Raw genomic sequence first — 9561 nt, 5'->3', positions numbered from 1 at the left:
TTCACCATCCGGGGGATTCGGGGATTCCGTCACCCGTTCCATGGATGAAAAGCGGAAACACGTGGACCTTGAAAAACAACGAAACTGTCGGCGTCGGAGGGCACGACTGTTATTTGACGATGATCAAAAGCGCGAGCGGTCACAACGAGCAGGACCTGGAACAACAGGAAGAATCAGGATACGAGCGACGGCCTCCAAAAACGAGTTGACTCGTTCAAAGACGAAGACGTTCACTATTTTCGAGACCCTTCTCGACTAAACACAAAAGCCACTAATCCAAACGCACAGTGCCTTCTGTGCATGAACGTGGTCGACCGTCACGATCGACCGCCAACCTGTCAACTGCCTGTTCTGAGCCATCAACTACCAATTTCTACATCTGGCTAGTGGATATGAGCACCAAACATCTCAGCAACAACACTCTAATGTTCTGTATTGATTAAATAACTTTTGCCCGTCAATCAAGAGTAGAACTTTGATACTCTCCTCTAAAATTTATATAAGACTTTAACCATTTATCATCTATAGATATTTTTATTTGCAATTTGACTCTCTCTCTCCTTTGCAATTTGTTGTTGCTGTACATTTTGATCTCGAAAATGAAATTATCTTATGTTATCTGTATCTATTATATACGTCATATGATATTATTATATTTCAGACAAAACCTCTGATATTTTATTCTGTTGTAGAGAGACCTATTATATTCTTGGTTAATCCTTTTCTAGAACAAATTTTACAAGTGAGACCTATGTTTGAGGCTTACAATAGAACAAGATCTACTTCCTTTAAGATAAGCAAAAGAGATCTTAACAACACAAAATCCTTCTAACATCTAAATGATGTCCTAGACAAGCACACGAGGACCCAAATTCATGAGACCATCTATGAAACAAGTAATGTGACTTTACTATAAATTATTGATTTAGGATCGAATCTTAATAAATCAAATTGAAATGACACATATCATTTTGTCCCATATTTAATTTGATGATATTTACATTTAAAGAGAGAAGTGCTCTAAAGTATATGGCTATCATCATCCTCGCCTTTAATAAATGGAATGGTCATCAACAGGGTGCAAACGGTTTGGATACGACTTATATATGATGTTTACCATATCAAATGGAAATGACACGTATCATCTTGTCTCATATTTAATTTGATAATATTTACAATTAAAGAGAAGTGCTCTAAAAGTATATGGCTATCATCATCCTCGCCTTTAGTCAATAGGGTGCAAACGGTTCGGATACAACTTATATATGATGTTTATCATATCTGTATTTGCCTAAAGAGCTATGCGCTAAAACCATATTCGTATTCGCTAAAATCGTGTATGTATGTATGTATGTGTATACATACAAACATACATACATGTGTGTGTGTATACACACGCACACGCACACACATAGGTGTGTGTGTGCGTGCACGCGAGAAAAATGAGTATGCTTTGTAACAAGTTCAGACTTGATGAGTAGATGAGAGTGAGCTACCAGAGACCAAGTTTATACTTAGTTCCAAGTATACCTATTTTTCTTATATATATATATATATATATATATATATATATATATATAATATATATGATTATAATAATATATATATATATATATATATATCATATATATATTATATAATATATATATATATATATATATATATATATATATATTATATATATATAATATATATATATATAATATATATATAATATATATATATATATTATATATATATATATATATATATATAATATATATATATATATAATATATATATATATTATATATATATATATAAAAATAATATATATATATAATAATATATATAATATATAATATGGAGAAAGTGAATCTGCGCGGTGACTCCGTAGGCTGTCATCTGAGCATGCGGGATCTGCGGCCGGTTTATTATAACCCAATAAGAGATCTGAAGCCCTTCGTTGCAAAAAAATCCCATCCCCCAAAATCCCCTACCCTTCTCTCTTCTTTCTCCGCTCAGATCGCCGAATCCATCACCGCACCCCTCCTCCCTCACCACGACCCGAAGCAGCCGCCACCCAAAGCTCGCCAAGCCCTCGATGTCCCCTAAAAAAGCGTCGCCGCCGTCCCCTTGCCCTAGCCATCACCTCGCCGCTCCTCCTTCTTCCAGCTCCCGAGATCACCGCGCGTGGCGTCGCCGCCGGCGTCAGCAGCCGTCTACTCCTCGCTTCGCCGTCGAGCCTCAGCCTCGTCATTAGCCACGCCTCCGATGGCATTCGAGCTCAAGCCCTCAGCGTGTCATCGCCTCTCGTTGAGCTTCGACCAAAACCTCGACGTCTGCCCTCCATGGCTTCGAACAAATTGAAAGGTCGACGTCTTCGAAATTCTTCAAAATCAAAGCCACCTCTTCTAAATGCAATAATTGCCTCCACACTTCGTAAGTAATTGCCATGATATATCTAATTTTTATACCTCTTTTTCCCTGAATTATATTTTTGTTGTGAAGCCATGATGTATAATGTTTGTGTTAATTAAACTTGTAAATATGCGTATTAATTTGCCCCAAATATATTAAATTTTTAACATCTTTCTGAATGCTAATAATTTTGCTTGTAGCTAAGATTAACACACTTGAGAATCCGGCCAATTTGTGTTATTTTTGAGATTTAATTGATGAGCGAGAGAGAGAGAAAGACACCTAAAGCCCTACAGAGCACACTTTTCCACTTTCTCATTATACCCACGATCCTTGCGGGCAATGAGCAAATAGCAATTGATTGGCTTGATTCAAAAATTTTAATCCTGATAAATGCTCATTCATGATTGGGAATAAAAATTTGTGTGTTCGTATAGATGATATTCACCGATTACCGATTGCCAAAAGGAGGGAATTCCGATAAAAATGAGTGGGGCAGTCGGCTAAATTTACAATCTACACCTATTTTGGTAAAGAATTATACAGAAAGCCGATGAGGAAAGAGGGCGGTTGATTTCGGGGAAAAGCGCGATAGAATGGCCGAGATGATTGTAAGATTGAATTAATGAAGACCCTATAATATATGTGTGAAACTTATTGTGGGCTTTGCATTATCTGGCCTTCATATTATGCCCGCGGACATGTAAAGAACATGTTCGCGCGATGTGGGCGTTTAGATATGCCGGAGCAGTTATCAACTTTGCGGCATAAATTATAATTGGTTGCCATGCGGCGGTGTTTTCACTCTTCTTTGCAAAGAGAGAAGTATAGATCAAAAGAAGTCTCTTAGTATGCGGGAATTAGGTCAGCGTTAATATGCCGGGACACCATGGGTGGTTTTTCCCTGCCGTTTTACTGGTGGAGTTATCATGAATATTCATTTGTATAATCTTTTTCATTTTGATAATGAATTATTGTTTATGCACATGCTAAATGTGTAGTTTTCTTTTTTGTAGGTTTGGGTTTATGAAAAAGTTAGGGGAATTTAGAGTACACTTCAGATATTGAAAGGTTACCCGCCCCCCCCGCTCTTTGTGTGAAGAGTACTAGAAAGTGGATGTTAAGGACTATCTATGAACAAAATTATATAGAAGTCCGCGAAGTTGGTTACGATAATGGCCAAGAAGAATACTCCTGCTTATTCAATAGCGGCATCGCCAAAATAGTATTTGTACATATCGTTGCTGCTAATAGTTCAATTATTTAATGTCCCTTTTGTTAGTACTATGTTTGCAAACTATAGTATACGTAATAATACTAGCTTTTTTTGGTCAAATAGGAATCAAGGAAAAGCTGAATTAATTTTTCTTAATTGCGGAGACAGACGTACGAGTTGAATGAGCTCACTACAGGAATTTACGAGAATTAGAAGAGCGTGGTGGCTAGATGCCAAAAAAAAAACCAAAGGAAGGAAAGAGGATGACGGAATGTAAACTGAAAAAAAAAAATCAAAAGAGGATATGGAAGTCTAAGGAATATGAGAATTTGGAAGCTGAAGCTGCGGAAGCCGATTTAATGTGATGACTTTGTGATGAGGCCCGAAGAGACATGAAGAATTTTAGAAGATGCTCGTAAAGTTACGTTTTTTAAATTTTCTTAAGCAAATTTTAATTAATTTTTTATATTTCCATATAACTCTTGTGTAACTCTTTTTAAATTATATGGCCTTCTCGACTCTATAGAGATGTTTCTCAAAAAGATGAAGGTGGTAATGAGAATAACAGAGAAAACGCCAATCTATCAAACGGCTTCGGAAAGTAGCGGAGAGGAAGAATGGACGCCTCTGTTACTTTCACACGCTTATATGCCTGCTAGATCAACAGCAAAGAAAGGCACCAAAGAAGAGACGTGTCATCCAATATTGGATAGTCCTGATTGGAAAAAAAGTAACAAAATGAAGAAGGCTTCATACGCTACATCTAGAGGACTATCGCGGTAAGGCACCTGGCGTTTGATTATTGAGAACAAATTATTGAAGACTTTCTACAAATCGAGATGAACAGGTAACTGTTCTGACTTATTCTAATAATATATCTTTGGAATTTTAAGCTTAATTCTAAGAGCAATTGTTCTCACAATGTACTTGCATATATGATCACGTACATTTGGAAGTGTGCCGAAGCAGAGCGTATTCTCGCTTAGAATGCTTATAATATAAATTAACGGGAGGTGAACTGCAGTGACGAATGTAAGGTTCTAAAACAACTGTGTTATTGAATTGTTTGAATGTTGTATATAAATAATTTATATTAACTTTTTATTCATTCATAGGTAATTTTTGGTAGGTGATCGATCATTTGTTATTCGCTTTTGTAACAAGATTGGAAAACATAGTGATAGTTATGATCGAAAGATACATGTCACAAGACGCTTGGCTTGGCAGTAAGTTTATCCTGTTTTTTTTGCACTAAATTTTGGATAATTATTATTATGTTATCCAGCAATGTTGACATTATTGCCATGCTTTTCCAGCATTTCTAGAAGGAAATCTGTGAAATGGGTTGGCAAAACGAATGAAAGGAAAATGTTCTCAGGCAGAAGTTCTCGGAACTGTGAAAGAATGTTCTGATCCCGATTGTCAGGCTACCGGACATTGGCACCTGGTAGAGTTAGTGAGAGAGGAGACAAATTTCTATCACTAAGCTCCTCAATCAACTCCCGCCATTTATACGCCGATGCTGTGAAATTTATAAATATTTTGAGTTTCAATTGAGAAAGTAATTGGGGATTGGGGAAATTGGAGCATCATGGTCCTTGTGTCAGTTGCCGTGCCACAACAAGGACGCGTAAGTGTTTCATGGCATTTTCTAATTAACTTGTTTGCATATTTGTTGTTTGCCACAGTCATTTTCAATATTGTAATATTTTCCCTTAAATGCAGGAACGGTTAGATTGCGGGAATCTTTATGAATGGAATTCATTAATCCAGCATTGTCGAAAAACCGGTCGATGAACAAATTTCAATAAGGAGATTGTGCAAAATATAGAGCAAGGTTTTGTCTGCTCTTTTGTATGCACAGCGATTCACACTTTTTTTGTAAATATATTTTAATTTTTCTTGACCAAAGTTTTTGTTGTGTATTCAATGTTGTAAGTATGTTCATGTTGTTTAATATGTTGTTTAATTGTTTTGCGTGTACATTTACAGGACAACTACGTTGTTGTTGTGTGTTGTAAGTATTTTTCATGTTAAATGAGAAGTAACTAGGCTAAGGCATAGCCACCGCAGAGCAAAACTTTGTGAATAGAAATAACGCCAGCCAGCAGTATAGAACTAACTCGAGAAAGGGAGTAGAACTAACAGGAGGTCAGCTAGAATAACAAAGCGTGAGGTAGGGCTAACATGGCCACCAAAACGAACACTTGTGCTAGAAATAACGCCAGCCCGCAGTAGAACTAACTCGAGAAGGATAGAAACTAGCAAGGAGGGCAGCTAAGAACTAACAAGCGGTGAGGGTAGGGCTAAACATGGCCGCACCAGAGCAAACACTTTTGCTAAAGAAATAACTCCAGCCCGCAGTAGAACTAATACTGCGAGAAGGATAGAATAACAGGAGGGCAGTAGAACTAACAAGACAAGTTAGGTAGGGCTACATGGCCACAGAAACACACACTTAGTGCTATCTTAGAAATAACGGGCAGCCCGCAGTAGAACTAAGCATGAAAGGGATAGTACTAAGCAGGAGATCAGCTAGAACTATCACATTTAATCTAGAACTAACATAGTCATTAGAAGCAAAATAGAATAAATAAAGGCATTAGAACCCCACATTTAAAAGCTAGACCTTGCCGTTAGGCTAACACGAGAAATGGAGAAACGAACACGGAAACGCTAGAACGAACATTAACAGCCAGGTAGAACTAACATATTCAATAGATCCAACATAAACTAACATTATTCACTTGGCACTTGGCTGTGAAGGTTACCGAGATATTATAGGTTTGAGGCTGCATTCGTTGTTTTTGCGTAGTTCCCAGGTTGAAGAGACAACTCACCTGCAAAAAGTGGCGCAGTCGCGCAAGGAGAGAGTTAATGATAACCTGGTCCGGAACCTATCCCCACATCCACGCGGCAGCATCACCAATCCCCAAAGCCTGTTCAACCCGCAGGATAGTATTGATTAACCTTTCGCGCAATCTTTTTTCGGATCCCCCTATCACCGACATCTCTGTAGACTCTTCCTCAATTTATAAACGCCCATACTTTTACCCTCTCCCTACCCCTTAGCAAGTTCCCCTGTATATATGGCGTTGTAAATTTCATGGCTAGTTCTGTACATTCCGATGAAGGTCATTGCCTGCCTGGGACGCACGCTGTGTGGAATGCTTGGATATCCCTCACGCCTGATAGATGTTATCCCCATTAGTCTTTGCTCTTAGTTTCCATCATTGGGTGAATGATACCTGGCTCGCCTTAAAGAGTGTTGTACATTAACGCCGCCAGTTAAGATTCATAAGCGCATGGAATACGATCAATTCAGATGGGTCACGTGAAATCATCACTTGGGGAGGCATGCAAATGCTGGAGAAGAATTTCCTCTGGCATAAGTTAACACTCTATAAGGGCAATACAGTGTTAACGTAAGCCAGAGACTATGCTTTGCAGGCCATTTCGCAATGCCTTGCCTAGGTGAATTCACGTACTGACGGCCGTCTGCAATTGATCCGTATTCCGCATGCGCTTATGAATCTAACTGTTGGTTATTGCACAAGCCATTGAAGGGACCGCAGGTATACTCACCCAAGATAAACTGGAACTAAAGAGCAAAGACACAGAATTGTACAGCAGTTACATTTACTTTAATACAAGGTTGTTTTGTTAAGTCATCACGTTTATTGTAAAGATTAGGACTGGTTGTATTGTAGTTGCCGTTGTGTTGTCAAGGCTTATGGACGGATTGTCAAAGTTATGTTTTGGTTTTCAACCTCTCCGATTATTGGCGAAGTTTAGCACTCTGTTGTCCAAGCTTATGGACTGGTTGCGTAGTTTTCAGCGCTCTGTTGTCAAATCTAATCTGTTTGTTGTTAGCTTATCTGGCTGTTTCATTTAATCTTACTGTTGTTGTGAAGCTGAATCTTCTGTAAGTCCTTTTGATTGTTAGCTTATGGACTTGTCACAAGTTTAGATCTTGGTTTGTATTGTTAGTTCAGCTTAGTCATATTTTTCTGTTGCCGACAGAATTCGAGCAGAATCAGATAGAAAATGACGCGTTTTTGCCAATGTTTAGTTCTAAAGTTATGCCATGTTAATTCTAACTTATGTCTTGTTGATTCTAACATTATAACCATGTTTAGTTCTAATGCTACACATGTTAGTTCTAAACTTATACCAGTGTTAGTTCTAAGCTCATTAAGTAGCAATAGACCCAAACACTTAAACTAGAACTTAAAGTTATATGAGAGTGGAAATAACATGAGAACAGCTGATCTAATCAACTGGAGAATGGCGAGAATTACAACAACTAAGCTGGAACGAACAAAAGAGCTAGATCGCAATAACTTAAAGCTCTAACTAGCGCTAGCCGCTATAGAACTAACAGAGTGCCTTAGACTTAACACGGAAGATGATATAACTAAACAACATCTAAGCAAGAACTAACAAAAACCAGTAAAACAAAATGACTTAAGGCCCGTATGGATTCCATGGGTGTTTTATTGAGCTAAACGTCTTCCAACCCCAAAAACCATTATCAAACTTTTCCTAAAACACCTAAAATAAGTTTTTAATTTTGTGTTTTAGTTTTGAGTCTGAGGAGGTGTTAATACAATATCTTAGCATAAACATATAATGTAATGCACTAAAGAGTTGAACATGTTTAATGTAATATCTAATCATAATTTATTGGTAAAATATGTTAATGTAAAGATAATATATTCACAAACACCTAATTTATATACTTCATAAATTAGCTAATATATTAATTAAATTACTAATTAATAATCTCCAGGCCCTATTAAAGACCATAGTATTATTACATAATATTAGAATATTCATAACACATTAATTTATTCAGTAACATACCACAGTCATAAAAATAATATTAACATTATTAAAAATATTATATTATCATGAATGATTATATTATAATGACAATAGTATAATATTATGTTTATATTTAATAATAAATAATGGTTATTTTAAAAAATATAACTATAATATATAACGCGTAACAATTTGATAATACCAAAATTATTAAATATTTTTAACTATTTGAAAAATAATATGTAATAATTATAGATGACATAAGCTCATGTAAGTACAATAACCCAACATAAACTAAGAACTTAAGTTAGTATGGAGGTGGAAATACAAGAGAGGCAGCTGGATCTAGTCAGCTGGAGAAGCGAGAACTTACAACAACTAAGCTGGAACGAACAGACGCTAGATCCAACTTAAAGCTCTAACTAGCGCTAGCCGGCTATATGAACTAACATGAGTGCCCTTAGACTTAACACGGAAGATGATAGAAACTAACAAAACATCTAAAGCAAGAACTAATCAAAACCCGCCGGCCCAGTAAAACAAATGACTTAGGCTCACCGTATGGATTCATGGTGTTTTTTGAGCCTAAATCGTTCTTCAACCGCATAAACATATCCTTTTCCTAAACCACGCGGAGCCGACACTAAAATAAGTTTTAATTTGGTGTTTTGGTTTTGAGTCTGAGGAGGTGCTTAATTGACAATATGCTAGCATAATAATATTTAAAATGTAATGCATATAGAGTTGACATGTTAATGGTAATTCTAACTAACATAATTTATTGGTTAAAATAGTTAATGTATAAGATAATATATTCACAACACTATTTTATATATATCATAAATTACTAATGAATAAATTATTAAATTACTATTAATAATCTCGCCCTATTAAAGACCCATAGTATATTACATAATATTAGAATATTCCATAACCTTATTTTAGTACAACTCAGGTCCAATAGAAATTTAATAAATTAACATTAAATTAAAAAATATTATATTATATGAATGAATTATATTATAATGACAATAGATATATATTATGTTATATTAAGTATAATAAGGGGTTATTTTAAAAATAATATATAATATAGTAACGCGTGAACAAAATTTAAT

The sequence above is a fragment of the Asparagus officinalis genome, chromosome 7 (genome assembly GCF_001876935.1).
Source record: "Asparagus officinalis chromosome 7, Aspof.V1, whole genome shotgun sequence".
In the NCBI taxonomy this organism is placed as follows: domain Eukaryota; kingdom Viridiplantae; phylum Streptophyta; class Magnoliopsida; order Asparagales; family Asparagaceae; genus Asparagus; species Asparagus officinalis.
The sequence above is the reverse complement of the archived record's forward strand: the minus strand, read 5'-3'. Positions refer to the sequence as shown.